Source organism: Protopterus annectens, chromosome 9.part0 (assembly GCF_019279795.1).
Source record: "Protopterus annectens isolate FY-2018-M chromosome 9.part0, PAN1.0, whole genome shotgun sequence".
Taxonomy (NCBI): domain Eukaryota; kingdom Metazoa; phylum Chordata; order Ceratodontiformes; family Protopteridae; genus Protopterus; species Protopterus annectens.
Window position 1 is genome coordinate 1,094,883,627 of NC_056743.1, and position 24,182 is coordinate 1,094,907,808.

Here is a 24,182-nt window from a genome sequence, read left to right on the forward strand (position 1 = left end):
TGGATTTTCCTGGTTAGGTACATACCAGAGGGGGTATTGTACTCAATGATAGGTCTGATGAATGCCAAATATGGTGGAACAATGATTTCCTCGGACTTGAATGCTATACCTTTGTTTATAAGTTGTGCAACATAGAATGCTTTCCTCACTACTGTAGACCCATGATGATCAAAGGCTAGATTACTGTCTATGTGTGTTCCTAAGTCCCTGACTACTGGGTCAACTCAAGGGGTGTGTTGTCAATATAATAGTTACCAGGGGTGGATGACTTCTTGAAGGATACTATTATGCATTTCTTGTCATTTAGTTTTAGTCCATGGCCGTTACACCAGTTGTTTGTCTTTCTGGAGAACATTTGTGTCAGTGTGGGATTCATTAATGGCCCCTAATTTGCAATCTACAAATTTAGTCAGCCAGAGACCATTGACATTGGCCTTGACTTCAGAGAAGTAAATGACAAAAAGGAGCAGTCCAAGGACCAATCCCTGAGGGACTCCACTTGTGACTAGCCTCTTCATAGAGGTAACACCCAATTCTAACTTCCTATGTCCTGTCTGTGAGCCAGTTTGCTATCTACCGGGTGACATACAGGCTTGTACCTAACCTCTTGAGTTTATCAACAATGCCCAAGTGGAGTATTGTCAAATGCCTTGGCCAGGTCAAAGTAGCTTGAACCATTTTGCCCTCATCCATTGCTTTGGTGACCTTCTCAAAGAAGTCCAACAGGTTAAGAAGGCATGACCTGCCCTTGAAGAAACCAAAGTGGGTTGGGTCCAGAGTCTGGAGGTTTACTATATCACTATTGATCATTTCCATGATAATTCTTTCCATGGCTTTCCATACAAGACTAGTAAGACTTATGAGTCTGTAGTTTCCCGCGTCTGTAGATGGCCCACCTTTGTGCAGAGGGAGGACAGTTGCTGTTCTCCATTCATGAGGCATGAAACCTGTTTGGAGGGTACAGTTAAATAACATTTCCAGAATTCCTGATAGGTCATGTTTCACGGTATTTAGAACGCATCCAGGGATATTGTCTGGGCCCATTGATGCAATGTTCTTGGCCTTAGAGAGACCATTAAGGACTTGTTCCCTTGTGATTAGAAGGGTAGTTATATTTGATGGTGTTACCTGAGGGAAGGTTGACTGGGAGAGAAGGGAAAGTTGGCGTTGAATTTCTCACCCAGTAGGTTTGCTATATCTTCTGGCTCAGTATAGTTGGCTCCATTTACAATGAGCGCTGCACCTAAATGAATATTGCCTTCATGGGTGCTGGAACCATAGAGCCAGGGGGAGGGGGATTCCCCCCCCACACACTTTTACAGCTGCAGGACCTGTCGGGACAAATTAATGAAGTGGAGTTTTCACACTAAAGTGGATTCGCGTGGGGAAGTTAAACTAACTAAATTAGCTGTTCTTGTTCTCTTATTGCTCTGTGTTACAGGAGTTATGCTGCCATTGTTCCATTGGTGCCAAAGTCATGCCAGTAAGGAGAGTTTTATTCTTTTATTTGCAGGAGTTATGCTGCTCCCGTGCACGTGTGTGTGTGTGTGTGTGTGTGTGTGTGTGTGTGTGTGTGTGTGTGTGTAAAATGCCCCAGTTAGTTATACCTGGTGGTCAGTGTTACTCAGGCTCAAACAAGAGCCTGAATTATCTACCCATACCACCACTTGTGATTCAGGGAGTTGAGTCCATAACTCTCCACTGTCCAGATTTTCACGGAATATTTGGCCCATGCTTTTGGTCTGTTCCTCTTACAATTTGTGTTTTTCTGGCAAATCAGTGAGAACTGAATACACTAAATGATAGCTGTTAGTTTCAGTCTTCTATCTTTCAGGAAACACATTGCAACACAAAACACTTTATTTTAACAATGTTCTAAGATGATACAATCAATATTTAAAATGTGTCCCTGGTTTTGAGCCTTTGCCCTACCAAATAAAATTTGGCTTTTTCCAGATTTCTTGTGCTGTAAAGTTGAGAGATTTAGTTGATAGTCAAGTGGAATTTACAAGGAGCTGAGAGCTTCAGGGGAAGAGAAAGTTTAATGCTACTTATGCTGTTGTTTGCATTGTTAATAGCACAACAGGTAGTATACTTGCTTTTGATGCAGAAGGCTATGGGTACTACTCCCACAGTATGCAGATGGATCGCTGATACTGTAATGTGTTGTACTTTAATGGGAGTGGATGCTGCAGTCCTATGAATGTCCTCCTTTGGAGGAGTTACTTAGTAACTATGAACCTGTTATAAGTTTGCCATCCATTCCCCATTGCAAAATTACTAGTTTATAATTTTTTTAATGTAGCATAGGCAATTTATTCTTCAAGGGCAACACGCACTTTATTTGTAGATGAAACAATGAAATATAAAGTTGTTTGCTAGCAGCAACCTCTTCATTAGTTACAGATCCCTTTAATGTGGAATTATTTAGATGACTTCTGCAGAGATTTTGCATATTTACTGATATTGGTGGATTGTAATGACAGAAGTTTGAGTGGCCTTTTATGGTTGAAATTTTCTGAAATGGGTAGTTTTGTCATTATTGATTCATACATTTTATTTCATTGCCTACTAGAAGAACGTTCCAAACTACAAATTTAAAACGCATTCTAACAAGTGGTGCTGTATTATACAAGGAATATAATTTTAATACAATACGGTTAATACAATCAGGAAGGTGAATCAAAGAATGTATACATCTTTGCTTGTTCATAGGGATGCAGGAGATTAAAATAGGGGGAGAGACCAGTCACCAATGGTGTCCTCCAGTGTTCGGTGCCAAGACTTTTTCTGTTTGGCATATACATCTCAGAAGTAAAAAGAAATACCAAAGGGCTTTGGCTGACTAAGTTTGAGATGATTGCAAGCTAGGAGCAATTATTGAATCCCCAAATTATTTAAACATCATGCAGGAAGGTTTGTCCCAAACAATAACTGGTGCCAGAATCATGAATTGAAATTAAACTCCAAGAAATAAATTATCGTGTCCTTTGGGGAGTCAACTACTCCAGGGAACTGACAAATTGACAATGCCCCCTGAGAACTGACCCAGTTGTTTGGCATTTGGGAAGTTGTGTGTACAGTGACCTAACTTTTGACCAACATGTGCCCAGAGTCATAAGAAAGTCTTTCTATATTGCACAGCTTATAAACAAATTGTGACTAGATATAGAGATGTTATTGTCCTCCTTTACAAAGCCCTCCTTAGGGCAATCATTTTGTATAATGCCCACTTTGGCATGTATCTATCCAGACCCATGCAACAATTGGAATACCCAGAGATACCTTCCTAAAAGGATACAAGTCCTAAACGGTAGGTCTTGCATGGAGCATCTGAAAGATTTATCACAATACTCGGTATCCTACAGAGTGCTTAGAGGTGACGTGCCTGGCATAAAAGACATCCTCTGACCTAATACAAATGGACCTAGTGAACATCAGCAAGTCAAATGGCATCAGAAATACTCAGTCCAGGTATCTAAACTAAATTTTGTGGAGAGATGGATATATATCCAGAACAGACTATCCATTCAAGTAAAACAAAGCTCATCCCTGTCCATATTCAACTGCAACTTGGATCTAAGGATGGGTAATAGAAAATGTACTCCAGGAGTACCCCTCGTGCCACTAATGGATAGAGGCAGTTCCTAAATGCTGCATCCCTTACAAGGGTCCCCTCAAATTATCTACAGTGTGATCACATTTATTCTCACTAGGGCTACTATACGATTATCAGCCATGGGATAGGTAAGACCAATCAGGAAATGTTAATTCAAGCACCAAAACGAAAATTGGCTAAACTTAAAATGTTCTCCAAGTGAACCTATGTTGTGGTAGTAAATAGTTTTAAAAACTTGCCCTTTTTAGATCACTATGTGTCCCTGTCACCCTCGCCCCCCCCCCCCCACACACACACACACACAGTCTTCAACAGCTTCTGGCACCTCTGATTGCCTTTGAGGTTGCAGACCTAGCTAAAGAATGCCTTGTGATTGTCCTTGGCCTGAGAGGGCAAATTTACCTCAAATTTGGCTTTGGTAGACTTCATTTGGCATCTGAGTTGATTGTTTAATTTGATGAGTGTTTTTATCCTGCTGGGTGTTGTACCTCCTAATTTTTGCCATAATTTTCTTCCTTCTGTTATACAGCCTACTGATTTTGTGATTCCACCAGGGTGGATTGTTTTTTGAGTTAATTTTTTACTTCTTCCTGGTGGGTACAGCTGCCTCTATGCAGATATTAACGCGCACATGCAGGGTTTCTGTGAACAGTTCTGCACAGGCAGCAATGTTCTCATGGTTTATGGGGATTTGAGATTTTGCCAGATGATCACTTAATAGCAGGAAGTTCACCTTAGAGTAGTTCCTGCATATTCCAGGTTTAGCTGGAGGTTCAGGGTTTATTTTTATTTCAAAGGAGATCACTTTGTGGTCAGACCTTATCAGAGAAGACATTACAGTGGGGGGGTGCAGCACTCTCCCATATTAGTGAGTGCCACATCCAGTATGGTTGCACCCTGGTTGGTGTATTTACAGTCCAGGGAGTTTGTATTTACAAAATCCAGGAATCTCTGTGCCTATATGTTTGGTGTCATATAGGATTCCCAGTTAATAGTGGGGTAATTAAAGTCGCCTATGAATATGATATTGTGTCAGATGGTGAGTGTTTCCAATAAGTTTAAATACATGATATGGGTTTCCTGGGTCATAGAAGCAGATCTATAGCTAGCAAGGAAGTGGTATTGGATTTTGCCTATGGTGATTTGACCGTGGAGCAGCTAAGTGCATTGTCCTGCTGGCCCAGCCTTGAGGTATATTTATTTTTGATGTAAATTAAGACACCTCCACTTTTAGTCCCTACCTGTGAAGTACCTGGTCTAAATGTGTGGAAGGCATTATAACCTTGCATTGTTGGTGTTCTCTCCATGGCTTTAAACCATGCCTCAGTGACCACATAGAAAGCAGCATTCTCTTGAGTGAAGAGAGCTTAAAGACAGTGGAGCTTTTTGTTTAGTCTCCTAGCATTGAATAGAAATACCTTTAGATTTTATTGGTTTTGGTTTGATATGTTGGAAGTACACTTCAGTTTGGCATTGCCTAAAAAAGGCACTATGGGGGAAGACGATGTTGTAGCTAATATTCGAAAGCCTAGAGGGCAGAGGTGCAGAACATCCCTGGCAACGCAGCATGGTCTGTTGATCATCTCCTTCCATGCTGACAAATATTGCACCCCCTTATAATGATACCAGAAACTAAGCCAGTTATTAAAGTCGGTCATCTTTTGTTCATATTGTGGCACCATCCATGGAGAAGGTAAAATGCTGCACAATGCTAGGATCATAACAGCCTGAGAGATAATTCTGAGAGTGCCATGATGTCTCTCTTCATATAGTCTAGGGAGGAACGGCTTGGGTCATTTACTCTCACATGGACTATGACTGAGTCATACTGGTACTTGTGGTCCAGTGAACTGACTGCATGCGTAATGTGATAGATGCTAGCCCCTGATAAGCAACTGACCATGACTTTCTCTTTACTCATCCTGGTGACAGGGACATCAATGTATTTCACAATGGAGTCTCCAGTGACCAGAATGTTGGATTGTGTGATGGCTTGCCTTATGGGCTTAACAGTATTGGCTCCATGAGATGTGGCTCTATGTGTTGATGTGGATGCTGTTTTGAAACAGTGCATTTGGGGCTGCTGAATGTATTTATGTGTACTGCAAACTAGTTGCCATGTATGCGACTAGGTATTGGTAAAATTTCAGTCGTGCTTTAACAGGAAAAATGTAACTCAAGGTGTCTGGCTCTGAACAGGACACTGCCAACCACTTGACGGGAAATTAATATGTAGACCCTAAAAACTGATGGATGAAGTATTTAGGCAGATATTCTGAAGTTGGAAACAAATCAAGTAGTACTTATTGAAAACAAAGAATTAGCTTGTCAATAATGATGAAAAAAGGGGAGTTGCGTGAATGGCTACTGCTTTGTTGCTACTAGTACTAGTCTCACCAGAGTTTCACTCTTCTGGGATACAGTGCTCCTTTGCTTCTCTTACTGGAAGCAAATCATTAGTACCAATCCCAAGATGAGCCTTTCTCTTGAGAAGTGCTGAGCATAAATGAAATCTCTGTTGCATAATGTATTTGACGCTTCCTGCACATTGTATAATAGTATACTTTACCATGTGCATCATCAAGCCAAAGTCTATACTCTTCCTTCATAGCCAAATTCTGGAATACCCTTCCCTTGACTATCCGATCAAACCAAAAACACACATTCTTTAAACTCTCACTTAAGGAATATCTTTTCAAATCTTGGATCTGTTTCTGCTCAACTCCAGGCTGATAATATCCCTAATTCTAGATTTTCTGCTACCATCCATCCAACCCTACCCCTAGTTTTAACTGAGAAGGCACACTGTAATACAGATTGAATATATAGTGGCTACATTACCAACAGAACATTTTCAGTCTCTCCAGCTGTACCTCACCTTCCTCCAGCCCACTAAAGCAGTTTAGTGACTGGCACAACCCTCAAATAACTTCCACCCCATCTGGTTACTACAGTCTGATAAATGAGTTCAAATCTGACACCAACACCACACACACAACAATTTTCAGGTATTTAGAATAGAAAACCCACTGCACTGTTTACATGACACAGCTACTTAAAAAAGGTTAATGTTAATATTTCTGCATTCAAACACTTATGAGCTGAGACCTCTGTGCCAGATGGCTGTTCTGCATGCATTTATCCTGTTCATATGTGCAAGCAAGGATTCAATGAATCTACATTCTCTGAGCTGAACAAGGATTCAATGAATCAACATTCTCTGAGCTAAGCAAGGATTCAATGAATCTACATTCTCTGAGTTAAACAAGCAGGAAAGGCCTGTAGGGGCAGTTTTAGGGAAAACAATAATTATCAGGCTGCTACCAGACATGATTTTTTGTTTGCCCCAAAGATGGAGTGGTCTCTGAGTTTTTTAAGAATGTGTGAGTCTGTTTGTGTGTGTGAGTCTGTCTGTCTCTGTCTGTGTGTCTGTCTGTGTGTGTCTGTTTGTGTGTGTCTGTCTCTGTGAGTCTGTCTGTCTGTGTGCGAGGGTGGAAAGGGTGCACTTATCAATAGAAAGCAAATGTTTTTACTTACTTTTGAGGAAACAAATCTGTCAGTTAAAATGAGAAGTCGGAAAACACTTGACCCACAAAACACTAAAAAGTAAATTAAATGGTATCCAAATAAAACAGAGCAAAACATAAATCCCTTACTATGTATACTAATTACAGATCTTAAGATGCAATTATTTTCAACAGTTAATGTATTCAGTAAGTGGCTTACCTATTACACTTTTTTCTTTCAATCTGATTTATTTGAATAATTGGCAAACACTTGTCCATAAATTCCCTGAATAGTAATAACGCTAAATTTTTCCTAGATGCCGCTGAAACAAAATGACAACACTGAAAAGAGTAATTAGGGAGGTGACACCTCTTCACTTTAGTTGTAAGGATGACTTCAGGTCAAGAGGGGAAGCAGAAGAGAATGTGAGATGGTAAACCAACTTCCGTGTCACTAGTGATGGAGTAACCTGACAAAAATAAATAAGAAAGGCTACATTTTATTGAAATGTTCAATACACATCATCAATAATTTAATTAAGCAGCATTCACTAGTGGGACTGTTTGTGTTTTTCAGGGTTTACCACTGGTGCTGGAGTTAAATGGATAAATGATAGTCAACTCACACCTCCGCCACTGATTATTGTTAGTATATCTTGCACTATACTTTTTTTTCTGTTTTCTGAATGTTATGTTTTGCTTTCTTTAATTTAGTGAATAAACATACTTTTGAAATATTGCTATTTAAAACAGTGCCACATATTTACACTTCCATTTTGAGCGGTATCTTTTCTACAGTTTTTATATGAACTTTTGTATATTTGCATGAAATAATTTTGTTTATTATAAACGTGCAATATATACTGAAACCACTGATCATTTTGGGTGGTCAACATTCTTGTTTTCAACTGTTTTAACAATGAAAAACTGACAAAGGAAACAAAACAATCTATTATATAGTACATTAATGTTTGCAGGTTGAATGGAGTTAATGTATTTTCATACCTATTTCCATGTTGCATCTTGTGAGGCCTGCATTTCTGTCATTATGCTACTAGCCTACTATACCTCTGCCTGAATGTAGAGCTGCAAAATATATGATTAGCATATAGTTGAAAGTGTGCAGACAGATCATAGACAGCTGTGGCATTTTACCCTACGGGTTGTATCCTGCCAAGGATACAGCAACCAGCCAGATTGCAAAAGCTTTCATTCCCTCCTCTCACAGTGTCACTCTGGCTACTTATAGGCTGAACCCTTTTAGGAGAAAGCTATATAAATAGCCAAAGTGACTAAAAATCTGCAGTACTTAATTTCAGCCTCATGGAAGTGCATCTCTGAGTCATTTCAGGATCAGCAGTCAGCCTAAAGATGTCATAGAGATAAGAGCCCTTTGGGAACCCCTTCCACACTGCTTTTATGAATATAAGTGTAGTTTTATATGTTACTTACTTTCTGCCAGAATTGCAGCATATCACTTTTAAGAATACCTGCTTTTCAGGAAAATCAGCAGACATTTCTCGAATGCAGCTATTTTCTAGGAATTGCTTGCTTGTTTCAGATCTTTGTTTACACTAAGGAAACTTATTTTACACTTTTTTCAGCTATGATGAATTTTTTATTAATTGGAAAGTGTATGTTTGTGCAGAAATGTATGTTGTAGAAATGCTTATGTACACTTAGTGACAATCTGCTTTTTTCCTTTTCCACTAGCAGTTACCAACTACCTGTCTTTTGTCAGGACTTACTTGTATAACTTTGTGTTGGAGAAGTGAAATTTTGGGAAGGACTATGTGCTGCTTAGTTGAACTAAGTGACAATACCTTCTGACCTACCCCTCCTAGAATAACTTGCTAATAACAAGGCATCTTCCTGGATACAGCATGCATACTCACCCCCGGTCCTGCTGTTCCTCCCTCCAATGTACCTAAAAAGAAAAAAAATAGTTAAAGCACAAGCTCTTGTATTCAGCACAGACTCAGATAATACCCAAGCCAATGGTAGGTGACTCTGCAGTGGCCATGCTGATTATTCAGGCCAATTAGTGGTTTCCTCAAATCCTTCTGGTGTACCCTTGTTGGACATTATGGACTGGGGAATCTGACACATCTGCACGTATGCTAGTGTGCAATGTGGGCATAGGAGAACCATCCAGTTTAGGTGCTGGAGATAACCCCAGGAGGGACTTTTCAGGGTAACCAGTAAAGAGACCTTTTACTCGCAATCCTATGCATTCCCCTTCTCAGTCATCACCCATGGATGATTCAAGAAAAAAGAAATTGAAAGTTAATCATTCTGATAACCGAGAAATGGTTTCTGCATAAAACCTGATGTTTACCTTAGCCAGGAGCTTCTTGCAGACTATCAATAATGGGTGTCAGGTACCTCATTTTGTTCCGTATTCCTCCGCTCCAAAGGATGAGGATTTTTTTTCTTAGATGATTCTGATGTGGACAGAGATGGGGTCATGTCTCCTGAGGGTTCCATAGCTGAAGACTTTGACTCCTTAGAAACTGAGCCTGAATCTGTACAAATGGAGAATTTCTCTTTTTGTGAGACCGTCTCTAGACTAAAGGATGCATATTTCCCTTAAATTTGGCAGATATAGATTCATGGTTTATTAGGAAAGTACTAGGTTAGTTTCCCTTGTGGGCCATTTTAATCCTAGCCAATTTCCCTTTTTTGCGCTTGAAATCATTTGGTTATAGATTGGCTTTACCAATTATGACACTAAGATATTCTAATTTACTGTAACAAGAAGTGCCACATATTATACTTGCTTGTGTTTTTTACCCTGCTTCTTATTCTCATGTTTCTTATGTATTTTAGAAGGCTGTGATAACTGCATATGTTAATACACATTTACATAGTGTCTGCATGTGTTATGAACAGACTGCCTTGTGGATCTTTTTTACTTTAGTTCTGAAGTCATTTGTAATCTTTAATGGTGCCAAGTAATCTTTTTTGCATTGTTTTAGTATTGTAGAGACTTATTTTAAAAACAAATTAGTTTAGCAGTGCTGTTGTATATTCTTAGTTTAATCTTAGTGTACATGTTGAGATTTTGGTCTGTTTTGAGATAATACGGTTTCCACTTGGCTAGTTGTGATTTGTATTGTATGTGTTTATTCTTTTTTCATTTTAATTGAATTAATTTAATGTGCATGGTTTCATTTAAATGAGGAATGCTGTTTTGGGCATTTTGTGAGTACACTGTGTAAAGTTTATTTTTAAATTCCTTTCATGGTTTTATTGAGGTGAATGTTTCTTAATTGAGTGACACTGTTAAGAGTGGTAATGATTTTTTGTTGATAAACTGTGTGGGGTGGTGGTAAACACTTGGGTTGTGACTGAAAGGCAAATGAGGTCACTGCACTGAGTGCCAGAGAGTTCATCTGATGTAACAAGCAGAGGATAGTGCCTGCATACAGACCAAAGGACCACATAAGGAAACAGAAGTGAACAGTAATGGGCTGGACAGTGCTATGCTACCATAAAGCAGGAGCATTACTCACTGAAGTACAAAAAGTGATGGATGTCGGCTCTAAGGTAAACTGGCATGGCTGAGTCTGGACAGGAGAGGATAGAACCAACACCATGCAGGTCTTTTATAATATAGCCTATTAAATTAGGTAGCCTGGAAGCCATATACTGCACCCATGTTGCTGTTAAGAACCCACCGTGGTTAACTGGTCCCACAAAACATGAACAGGAATGAAAAAGTCAATTAAATAACACAGAGGAAAGTGCTTTCTCAGTTTTTTTTTCTAATAAAAGTATTGCTTGGTGTTCTAAACTGTTGTTTTTATATTATATTATTTTTTTCTTTTTTTATTTGGTTTTAACCATAGTCTGTTTGACACATTTTGTTTATTCTAATATCAGAATATAGATAGTTCATTTGAGTAGCAGTTCAGAATGCAGACAGAGGCTAGTAGTTTAGTTTAAGGTGTGGGACTGTGTGTGTGTGTGTGCGTGTGTGTGTGAGTGCTGGCAGATCAGGGTTAGAGGAAGGGTTTGGTAAGGGGATAAATTTAGTGCTGAATGTGTTTTAAGTGCATGTGTGAGCCTGTCTTCAGTAGTGCTAGTATTACAGAAAGGGTTTTTCTAAGGTAAGATGCAGGGTTAGGGTTACCACACATTAGTAAGGTGAGCAGGAGGGCTTCACCCCCACACCAAAGATTACAAAATTATTGTTAACTGTGGTGGTGCAGCGGTAGCCTTGTTGCCTCACAGCAAGAGGTTCTCCTGTTTGATTCTCAGCTGGAGTGCAGGGGAGTGCCTTCTGTGTGGAGTCTGCATGTCCTCCCCGTGGTTTGGTGGGCATTCGAAAGACATGCATAAATGGGCGCGCCTTCGCTGAAGGTTGAACGTCGAGCTGGCACCTCGGCGTTTGTGAAAATCTACTGTCAATCATTAGCGGACTGGAGTTCTGCTGTGGTGACCCCTAACCAGGAAAAGCTGAAAGACAACAACAACAAAATTATTGTTCTTAGCATGTTTTGTAATAATTTGGAGCTTTTCTTCTGGGGCCTTCACTGAAAATGGGTTTCTACCCAGTCGGACTTTTCCGGTAATCAAATGTCAGTAAATAAACAAATAAAATGGCTGCAGAAGTCTGTTTTTTGATTTATTTCAAGTAGTGTTGGGGCATTTTTTTTTTCAATATTCTGAGTTCTGCATTTTGAGGTGTCTACATTTTGAACTCTATTTTAGTGTTTGTATTTTGATGTACCAGCATTTTGTGTGTGTGTGTGTGTGTGTGTGTGTGTGTGTGTGTGTGTGTATATATATATATATATATATATATATATATATATATATATATATTGTTGGTATATTGTGTGTGCAAGAGACCAGATGGAAGGGGAGTAAGGTTAGGTGTATCGGAGGCGGGTTTAAATTGTTTTATCATGGTGTGGATGGGAGGAGAAATAGCGTAGGAGTTATTCTGAAGGAACAGTATACTGAGAGTGTTTTGGAGGTGAAAAGAGTGTCGGATAGAGTGATGTTTATGAAGCTGGAATTTGATGGTGTAATGATGAATTTTGTTAATGCATATGCTCCACAAGTTGGGTGTGCAATGGATGAGAAAGAAAAATTTTGGAGTGAATTGGATGAAGTGGTGATGACTGTACCCAAGAGAGTGGTGATTGGAGCAGATTTCAATGGGCATGTTGGTGAAGGGAACAGAGGGGATGAGGAAGTGATGGGTAGGTATGGTGTTAAACAAAGGAATGCAGAAGGTCAGATGGTAGTGGATTTTGCGAAAAGGATGGACATGGCTGTGGTGAATACGTATTTTAACAAGAGGAAGGAGCATAGGGTGACATACAAGAGTGGAGGAAGATGCAGACAGGTGGATTATATCTTATGTAGGAGGGCCAGTTTGAAGGAGATTGGAGACTAAAGTGGTGACCGGAGAAAGTGTCATTAGGCAGCATAGGATAATGGTTTGTAGGATAATGTTGGTTATCAAGAAGAGGAGGAGGAGTGTGAGGGCAACACCAAGGATCAAGTGGTGGAAATTGAAAAAGGGTAATTGTGAGGTGGAGTTCAGGGATGAGTTAAGGCAGGCACTGGGTGGCAGGGAAGAGTTACCAAATAGCTGGATAACTACAGCAGAGCTAGTAAGGGAGACGGCTAGAAAGGTGCTTGGTATCACATCTGGACAGAGGAAGGATGACAAGGAGACATGGTGGTGGAATGAGGAAGTACAGGAGAGTATACAGAGAAAGAGGTTGGCAAAGAAGAAGTGGGATTGTCAGAGAGATGAAGAAAGTAGACAGGAGTATAAGGAGATGAGGTGCATGGCAAAGAGAGATTGCGAAGGCTAAGGATAAGGCATATGAAGAGTTGTATGAAAGGTTGGACACTAAGGAGGGAGAAAAGGACCTGTACCGATTGGCTAGACAGAAGGGCCGAGCTAGGAAAAATGTGCAGCAGGTAAAGGTGATAAAGGATAATGAGGGAAACATACTCAGAAGTGAGGAGAGTGTGTTGAGGAGATGGAAAGAGTACTTTGAGGGGTTGATGAATGAAGAGAATGAGAGGGAGAGAAGGTTGGATGATGTAGGGATAGTAAATCATGAAGTACAATGGATTAGCAAGGAGGAAGTAAGGATAGCTATGAAGAGAATGAAGAATGGAAAGGCTGTTGGCCCAGATGACATACCTGTCGAAGCATGGAGGTGTTTAGGTGAAATGGCAGTGGAGTTTTTAACCAGATTGTTTAATGAAATCTTGGAAAGTGAGAGGATGCCTGAGGAATGGAGAAAAAGTGTTTTGGTACCGATTTTTAAGAATAAGGGTGATGTGCAGAGCTGTAGTAACTACAGAGGGATAAAACTAATCAGTCACAGCATGAAGTTATGGGAAAGAGTAGTGGAAGCAAGGTTAAGAAGGGACATGATGATTAGTGATCAGCAGTATGGTTTCATGCCAGGAAAGAACACTACAGATGCGATCTTTGCTCTGAGAGTGTTGATGGAGAAGTACAGAGAATGTCTGAAGGAGTTGCATTGTGTTTTTGTAGACTTAGAGAAAGCATATGACAGGGCGCCTAGAGAGGAGTTGTGGTATTGTATGAGGAAGTCAGGAATGTTAGAAAAGTATGTAAGAGTGGTACAGGATATGTACGAGGGTAGTGCAACAGCGGTGAGGTCTGCGGTGGGAGTGACGGATGCGCTTAAGGTGGAGGTGGGGTTACATCAAGGATCAGCTCTGAGCCCTTTTTTATTTGCAATGGTGATGGACAGGTTGACAGACGAGATCAGACAGGAGACCCCGTGGCTATGATGTTTGCAGATGACATTGTGATCTGTAGTGTGAGTAGGGAACAGGTGGAGGAGACCCTGGAGAGATGGAGATATGCTCTAGAGAGAAGAGGAATGAAGGTCAGCAGGACTAAGACAGAATATATGTGTGTGAATGAGAGGGAGGATAGAGGAATGGTGAGGATGCAAGGAGTAGGGGTGGCGAAGGTGGATGAGTTTAAATACTTGGGGTCAATAGTTCAGAGTAACGGTGAGTGTGGAAGAGAGGTGAAGAAGAGAGTACAGGCAGGATGGAGTGGGTGGAGAAGAGTGTCAGGAGTGATTTGTGACAGATAAGTACCTGTAAGAGTGAAAGGGAAGGTCTACAAGAGGGTAGTCAGACCAGCTATGTTATATGGGTTGGAGACAGTGGCATTGACAAAAAGGCAGGAGTTTGAGCTGGAAGTGGCAGAATTAAAGATGTTAAGATTTGCACTGGGTGTGATGAGGGTGGACAGGATTAGGAATAAGTATATTAGAGGGTCAGCCCAGGTTGGAAGGCTTGGAGACAAAGCCAGAGAGACACGATTACATTGGTTTGGACATGTGCTGAGGAGGGATGCTGAGTATATTGGGAAAAAGATGCTAAGGATGAAGCTATCAGGTAACAGGAAAAGAGGAAAGCCTAAGATAAGGTTTATGGATGTGGTGAGAGAGGACATGCAGGTGGTTGGTGTGACAGAGCAAGATGCAGATAACAGGAAGAAATGGAAACAGGTGATCTGCTGTGGCGACCCCTGACAGGAACAGCCGAAAGAAGATGATGAGATATATATATATATATATATATATATATATATATATATATATATATATATATATATATATATATATATATATATATATATATACACACATATATGGATCAAGGACTTTTGATCGAAAGATCAAAATCCCAAATCCATTACCACTGAACACACTTTAATGAAAGACTTTCATCAAAAAAGCACTTTTGTTAAAGTATGTTTAAAAAAAAAAAACAAACAAAATCTACTTGAATGCAGGGGGGAAACCCCTGCACCCCCCCCCGATGTGGGGGGCTGTGCCCCCCACCCCCTACTTTAATATTCTCACTCCAAGGTCGCACTACAGTGGGGAAAAGGGAATTTTCCCTTACCACACTGTAGTATGACTGGAACAACAAGTATACTTGAACGAAAGTGCTGCTTTGGTGAACAGCACTTTCGCGCAATTATGCTCACCAAATTGGGATTCGGTGAAAGATGGCCAGGGACAAGATTTACTTAGTGTTTGTATTAATTAGGCTCTATCCACGTAGGATAGGAATACAGAACATAAGCTGTAACCTGTTGGCTATGAGTAGATATGCAGAACAGGTATAAAAGATAAGACTTTATCCTATTGTAGCTTGGATGAACAGCCTATGACATACATTTATGACCCTAACTTAAGTGAATTGACAATGATCTCTGTGTTAAAGCAGATAAGTACTGCATGTCATGTAAACTGGAGTTAGATCTGGTGAAGCTCTTTTAAGGGGGAAGCGCTCATCTATTTGTTTTTTCAATAAAGACGTTTTGACTACTAAACAAGTTATAAGTGCTTGATTACTCTGAAGTCTCAGGTGAGCTCATCAGTGGATGGTTCTTTTTCCTGATTTTTAGGATTTTTAGCAACTTTGTTGCTCACAATTACCAGTTTTCTCTGTGGTCTGGCATAATGGTTAAGGTGATTACCTTACAGACACAAGGTGCAAGGTTTGATTCTCACATAGGGTAATTGGCTAGGCTTAAGATAGCTCACAAGAGTTGTTAGCCTAGTACTAATCTATTGTGAGAGTTTGGCATAGAGGTTAAAGTGTTTATCTAGTTAGCTAGGCTTAAAATAGCCTAATATAGCCTAGTATGAAACTAAGAAATGATTATATCTGGCATAGAAAGCAATCTCAGACCCCGCCCTGATGGGACTACTGCATATCCGCAAGTCAAGCTCCACTTGAGTAATCTGCACGTGCAACCTCAAGCTGGTCTGTGACATTAATAGGAATTGTTGGTGGGACAGATTTGTGTCCCATAGATTCTACCTTTTGTGGAATAGACTCCCTCTCCACGTGAAACCTCAAACCTTTTTAAGTGCAACCTGGATAACTGGATGTGGAACAGAAAATACACCCCTGGAATTCCACCTGTGTCCCTGCTGGACAGTGGCATAGGGTGCTGACTTGTTGGAACATGGGCTAAATTCTTAGCTAGGCTTGTAAGGGCCTCAGGGCCAATAGCCTAGTAACTTCCTATGATTATAGATATAGATATAGATACAGATAGATATAGGTATATATAGAGATATATATATATGTGTGCGTGTGTGTATATTTATATATATATATATATATATATATATATATATATATATATATATGCAGGTGTGTACGTATACATATACATGTACATACTCAGAAAACATATTGGACCTGATCATCACCAACATGGGGACTCTATGTTCCATACCAGAGGTATACCCCTCATTGGTATGATCTGACTATAAATTAATCACTATGGACATCCATATCCCGTCCCCACCCCCAGCAAAGGAAACCACGGTCAAAAACTTCTCAAAAGCAAACTTCCCACTTCTCAAAACCAGGGTGGAATCCTTCAAAGCCCCAGGGCCAGTGGAAAATACGGCCCAAACCACAGAATCCTTTACAAACGCATTCTATGGATACCTACAGGAATGCATGGATCGTGCTATCCCAAGTAAAACCAAGACACACTCCTCCAAAGGTAGGAGACCTGTCTGGTGGACCACAGCCATAAATAAGCTGTACAACAGAAGGAGGAAGCTACTACATGATACAGAAGGAGGAAGCTACTACATGATAGAGCAAAATCCCTGAAAGGGGAGGCAGCTCTGATCAGTACTAGCAAGAAACTACGATCCCTCATAAAATCATCTAAGGCTAGCTTCGAAAGAAAAATTGCACAAGACACTAAAGATAATCATAAGGCTTTCTTTAGTTATGTCAGAAACCTAGGTGGAAACTCCCAGATATGCTCTGCGTTAGTGCAAAATGACATAAAATACACTGAACCCACAGACATTGCCAACATCCTGGCAGACAGGTTAATTGCTAACTTCTCCCCCCCCCCCCAAATGAGCAAATGACTATCCCAACAGAGTGTAGCCTCCCTGACATCACAGTTGAAGAGGTGAGAGCTGCCCTCTCCAAAGCAAAAAACACAGCATCAATGGGACCGGACGGTGTCCCGGGCTGCGTTTTACATGAGCTCCAAGAAGAACTGAACCCTCACTTAAAATCACTGTTCAGTCTCAGCCTTACAACAGGATATGTACCCAAAGAATGGCGTACTACAACAGTGGTCCCACTCCATAAAGGTGGTGCCACAATGGACCCCGGAAACTATCGCCCTATAAGCCTAAGTAGCCTGGTCTGCAAAGCTATGGAGCGTATCATCATGAAACTCATAAACAAAGACATTGGGAACCTCCAAACACTGGATCCTACCCAATTCAGCTTTAAGGGCAGATCTTGCGTCTTGAACATGGTCAATTTCTTTGAAACAGTCACCAAGGCCATAGACAAAGGGAAGGTAGTCCACACAGTCTACCTTGACCTTGAAAAAGCCTTTGACACAATACCCAACTCGGGCATCATAAATAAGCTCACCAACTTAAATATCAACCCCTATGTCACAAGATGGATTGCAAACTGGCTTAGGGATAGAACCCACATGGTCAGAATTGCAGGTGCCATGTCAGACTCTAAACCATTTACAAGTGGCGTCCCACAAGGCTCAGTCCTGGGACCACTCTTGTTCGGTATATATTTCTCTGAGGTACAGGCTAACACAAGAGGACTATGTCTGACAAAGTTTGCAGATGACTGCAAACTGGGGGCCATAATCGACTCGCCGGCTGACACAAGCATCCTCCAAAAAGCCATGGCCTAAAGCTAAATGTCAAAAAGTGCATAGTCATCCCCTTTGGGAAAAACAAAGTGACCACAAATTACCACATAGGTGGTAATCCATTAAGTACAGAAGAAGTAATTAGGGATTTGGGGACCCAAGTAGATTGCAATCTCTCCTTTGACAATCACATTGCCAAAGTGGTTAGAAAGACATTCTATATAGCCCCCATTATCACGAAGGGGTTCACATCTAGATCGAGAGGTCATAGTGCCCCTCTACTTATCACTCATCAGGCCCATAATTGAATACAATGCCCCATTTGGTATGTACCTTACCCGACACCTACTACAACTAGAAAGACCCCAAAAGTACCTCACAAAGCGGATCAAGGGACTCAAACAGATGCCCTACGCAGTTAAGCTAAAGAAACTCCAGCTCTACTCAGTTGCTTACTGCCTACTCAGAGGCGATCTTTGCTGGACGTATAAAGCCATGTCCAACCCAGAATTAATGGACATGCTCCACCTCAAGAAATCCAAATCCATGAGAACTACACGCTCCAGTGACTTAACCTCAGCACAGAAATAAATAGAACATGCTGGAGGGACAGATTCATATCCCAGAGGCTCGCCTCACTCTAGAACAAAATCCCAATCCATGTCAGACAGAGCCCCTCAATGACCCTCTTCAAAAAGAATCTTGACGTTTGGATGGGAGATCGTAAATTTACCCCTGGGATCTCTTCTGTGTCACTGCTAGACAGAGGCACGGTAAACTAACCTTAAATGGGCTGTCTTCTGTGACCCACTATACAGAGGCACAGTTAACTAATCTAAGAAGGGTGGCGAAAGCCAAATACACTCTGGCTAGACTTGTAAATGCCCTAGGGCAGATAGCCTAGTATCAACCTATGAACCTATGACTACCCAAACCCTGCTTAAAACATAAGATAATGCAAAGAGTTAAGCTATCTGTTACAGACTTAGTATATCTCTAGAAGCTATAACTGGGTACAGAAGATGCATTATCATCTTTTGGAAAATATAAGGTACAAAGGTGTTACAACACTAGTCACTAGATTTTTACCTTTAGAGATATGGAATAACTTACTGGAGACCACTGGAGAGAGGATATCGGTAAAGGAGAAATTATACATCACAAAAATAACTAATGCTTCTTTTTTCTTTAGCTCTTTGTATCTCTACCACATATACAACAGGGCTGCTGTTGGATTTAAATAAATATGCAGTGCATCTTAGCAATAGTTCATGAGCCTATAATTTGAGTTTTGATGAGAATTCTTCATAAAGAATAGATATCATCATCATCTTCTTTCGGCTTTTTCCGTTACGGGTCGCCACAGCGGATCATCTCTTTCCATTTCTTCCTATCCTCTGCATCTTGCTCTGTCACACCAACTGCCTGCATGTCCTCTCTTACCATGTCCATAAACCTTATCTTAGGCTTTCCTCTCTTCCTCTTACCTGGCAGCTCCATCCTTAGCATCATGTCCAAACCAACGCAATCTCGTCTCTCTTGCTTTGTCTCTAAACTGTCCAACATGAGCTGACCCTCTAATATACTGATTCCTAATCCTATCCATCCTAGTCACACTGAGTGCAAATCTTAACATCTTTAACTCTGCCACATCCAGCTCTGACTCCTGCCTTTTTGTCAATGCCACTGTCTCCAACCCATATAACATAGGTGGTCTCACTATGGTCTTGTTAGACCTTCCCTTTCACTCTTACTGGTACCCGTCTGTCACAAATCACTCCTGACACTCTTCTCCACCCTGCCTGTACTCTCTTCTTCACCTCTCTTCCACATTCACCATTACTCTGAACTGTTGATCCCAAGTACTTAAACTCGTCCACCTTTACCAACTCTACTCCCTGCATCCTCACCATTCCTCTACCCTCCCTCTCATTTACACACATATATTCTGTCTTAGTCCTGCTGACCTTCATTCCTCTGCTCTCTAGAGCATATCCCCACCTCTTCAGAGTCTCCTCAACCTGATTCCTACTCTCACTACAGATCACAATGTCATCTGCAAACATCATAGTCCACGGGGCCTCCTGTCTGATCTCATCTGTCAACCTGTCCATCACCACTGCAAATAAGAAAGGACTCAGAGCTGATCCTTGATGTAATCCCACCTCCACCTTAAATGGATCTGTCACTCCCACTGCAGTCCTCACCACTGCCACACTACCCTCGTACATATCCTGTACCACTCTTACGTACTTCTTTGCCACTCCCGACTTCCTCATACAGTACCACAACTCATCTTTAGGCACCCTGTCATATGCTTTCTCCAAGTCTACAAAGACACAATGCAACTCCTGACTTTCTCTGTATTTCTCCAATAACACACTCAGAGCAAACATTGCATCTGTAGTGCTCTTTCCTGGCATGAAACCATACTGCTGATCACTAATCATCACCTCCCTTCTTAACCTAGCTTCTACTACTCTCTCCCATAACTTCAAGCTGTGACTGATCAATTTTATCCCTCTGTAGTTACTGCAGCTCTGCACATCACCCTTATTCTTAAAGATAGGTAACAAAACACTTTTTCCACTCCGCAGGCATCCTCTGACTTTCCAAAATTTCATTAAACAATCTGGTTAAAAATTTCACTGCCATTTCTCCTAAGCACCTCCATGCTTCCATTGGGATGTCATCTGGGCCAACAGCCTTTCCATTCTTCATTCTCTTCATAGCTGCCCTTACTTCCTCCTTGCTAATCTGTTTCACTTCCTGATTCACTATCCCCACATCATCCAGCCTTCTCTCTCTCTCTCTCATTCTCTTCATTCATCAACCTCTCAAAATATTCTTTCCGTCTACTCAACACACTTTCCTCTCTTGTGAGTACCTTTCCCTCACTATCCTTTATGACCCTTACTTGCTGCACATCTTTCCCAGCTCTGTCCCTCTTTCAGCCAATTGGTACAGGTCCTTTTCTCCCTCTTTAGTGTCCAATCTCTCATACAACTCTCCATATTCCTTATCCTTAGCTTTCGACACCTCTCTCTTTGCCATGCGCCTCATCTCCTTATACTCATTCTACTTTCTTCATCTCTTTGACAATCCCACTTCTTCTTCTCCAGCCTCTTCCTCTGTATACTCTCCTGTACTTCCTCATTCCACCACCAGGTCTCCTTGTCCTCCTTTCTCTGTCCAGATGTCACACCAAGCACCTTTCTAGCAGTCTCCCTTACTAGTTCTACTGTAGTTACCCAGCTATTCGGTAACTCTCCACTGCCTCCCAGTGCCTGTCTTAACTCTTCCCTAAACTCCACTTCACAATCACCCTTTTTTAACTTCCACCCTTTAATCCTTGGCACTGCTTTCACACTCCTCCTCTTGATCACTGTCATCCTACAGATCACCATTCTATGCTGCTTAACTACACTTTCCCCTGCTACCACTTTACAGTCTCCAATCTCCTTCAGACTGGCCCTCCTACATAGGATATAATCCACCTGTGTGCATCTTCCTTCACTCTTGTACGTCACCCTATGCTCCTCCCTCTTCTTAAAATACGTATTCACCACAGCCATGTCCATCCTTTTCGCAAATTCCACAATCATCTGACCTTCTGCATTCCTCTCCTTAACACCATACCTACCCATCACTTCCTCATCCTCTCTGTTCCCTTCACCAACATGCCAATTAAAGTCCACTCCAATCAGTAGTCTCTCACCCTTGGGTACAGTCACCACAACTTCATCCAACGCACTCCAAAATTTCTCTTTCTCATCCATCGCACACCCAACTTGTGGAGCATATGCACTAACAACATTCATCATTACACCATCAATTTCGAGCTTCATAAACATCACTCTGTCAGACACTCTCTTCACGTCTAAAACACTCTTGGCATATTGTTCCTTTAGTATAACCCCTACCCCATTTCTCCTGCCATCCACACCATGATAGAACAATTTGAACCCATTTCCTAAACACCTGGCCTTACTTCCCTTCCATCTGGTCTCTTGCACGCACAATATATCAACCTTCCTTCTCTCCATCATATCAGCTAGCTCTCTTCCTATACCAGTCATACTGCCAACATTCAAAGTTCCTACCCTCATTGCTACACTCCTAACCTTCCTCCTCTCTTCCTGCCTTCAGGCATGCCTTCACCCCCCTCAGCTCCTTCGGTCAACAGTAGCCCAATTTCCGCCAGCACCCTGTTGGCTAACAGTACTGGTGGCGGTCGTTGTTAACCCGAGCCTCGACCGATCCGGTATGGAAATATGAAATTTTCACACCATAAGTTATGTGGCAGAATTTTTACACCAGATGCCCTTCCTGACACAACCCTTCCCATTTATCCGGGCTTGGGACAGGCACAAAGAAATGCACTGGCTTTTGTGCATCCAGTGGCTGGGTTATAAAGAATAGATATATATATCATCAATAAAAAAATGCCTCAAGAAGCTGCTGGCTAATTTAATTAGGGATTATGCTTATATTTATTATTCCTTCACAAAATATGCCAGGAACAGCAACATTTTTAATTTTAAAATATATCCTCACCTTGCTATGTACATAAAAGCCCTGCATAAAGTGTAAACTCATCACACCTGAGTATTTTTTTAGAGGTTACTCTTCTCCTAAACTAAGGTTGCACATTTTTAACTTACCCCCATATAATACTGCAGACCAAGCATGTGCCTTTGCCTTCTGTGTTTTTGGACAAGTGCCAGAGACTTGCTCTGGTATTCAGAGAGATCCTTACCAATTTTGTAAATTTCCTAGTGCATTCAAGTCAGTTTATGTGAGAGTGAAAAAATATGATTCATAAACAGCTATGGTCATAATCTTGGGGTCTTAAAAAGTTCATGTTCCACATTGAAAGAGTCTGTCACACATTCAGTGTTAGGAATTTCTTTAAGTGAAATCCATGGTAAATAGAAATTAATCATATTAATTCATTAAATGATCTTCTTTATAAGTAAAACCAGCATATTTTCACCATCCTATGACCTTCCTAGTTGAAGTTGTTAGTGAGCCATTAGTATGTGTTCCTCATTTTGCCCATTTGTTCCACATTACGAAGGTGAGTGTTCCTCATTTTGGAGATGGAAGGTTGAGAGCTATGGTCATAATTAGAACAATCTCAGCAGCTCTTTAGCATTTCGCTGAGTCACACTTTTCTAACACTAGTCCTGTCAGATTTGTCAGCTTGTATTTTCCCTGGTAACCCATGCATCACATTGGCAAATGCAACTCCATTCCCTCACACATACATATTCAGGCACCCCTGCAAACACACACACAAACATTAATCGGTTTTCATTCACTCCCTGGGAGACACTCGTATATATTCATCCACAAACATATGCACCCTGTATCACCCCCATCTTCTCTAACTTACCTGCACTGCAACTGCTTCTGGAACATTATTTCTGTTCTGGAGAAATCTCTGAGCAATTCTGTGTCCACGTAGAATGCCAAATGTTTTAAATAATTCCTGATAATTTTTAACCACCTTATCCACTACATATGTTTCATGTACCTATTTATACTGTTACGGTTGTGGCAATTAGTTTAGTTAACCTTCCTGGATGGCCTAACTCCCACACCCCAAACAGAAACTTTTTTTTAGCTTTCTTAAGCTATCTTTACTATTCTTAGAACACATTCATATGATTCATTATTTTTAAGCAATCATTTTTTATTGAGATTTCTAATTAAACAATAATAAACAAGGCAGAAAACTGCAGCTATAGCCAAAAACAACAAATCTGATTCAGAAGTGCCAAAAATAACATTGCACAGATATGAGTGTTTAGTGTTCTTTGTGTTTATTAATTCCACAAGGGAGTATCATAGACATTATAGGGCAGATGAGTTTATCATGCTCTATAGAAGGGTGACGTTTGTACAGCCTTATTGTCAATTAATTTAAAACACCTGCAAACACAAACTATAGTTTTTAAGTGCATGACAAGGCAATAGATTTTTTCATGCTCACCTACATGAAAAAAGAAAAATGGCCTAGTTTTTTTTTTCTCATAAGTCTCATACTGCATTCCTGCCCTTCACAACAACCATTACCCAAATTACCACCCCACTATGCCTGACATTGTCTAACAGCTTTAAGGAACTATCGTTGAGCCACAAAGAACCACTTTATCTCTTTCTGTGCAACAGACAAGCACTCAATACCATGACTGACGTACATTTTACCAGTAAGGTTCTTTTTTGTACTCTGCTATTCCATGCAAAAACCAGTATGCAAGCAATAATGCACGACAGGGCATGTGTTATTATAGCAATAACCCATGCCTGGGTGTGGGTAATGCGGGATTTAACCACGGTTGGCGTG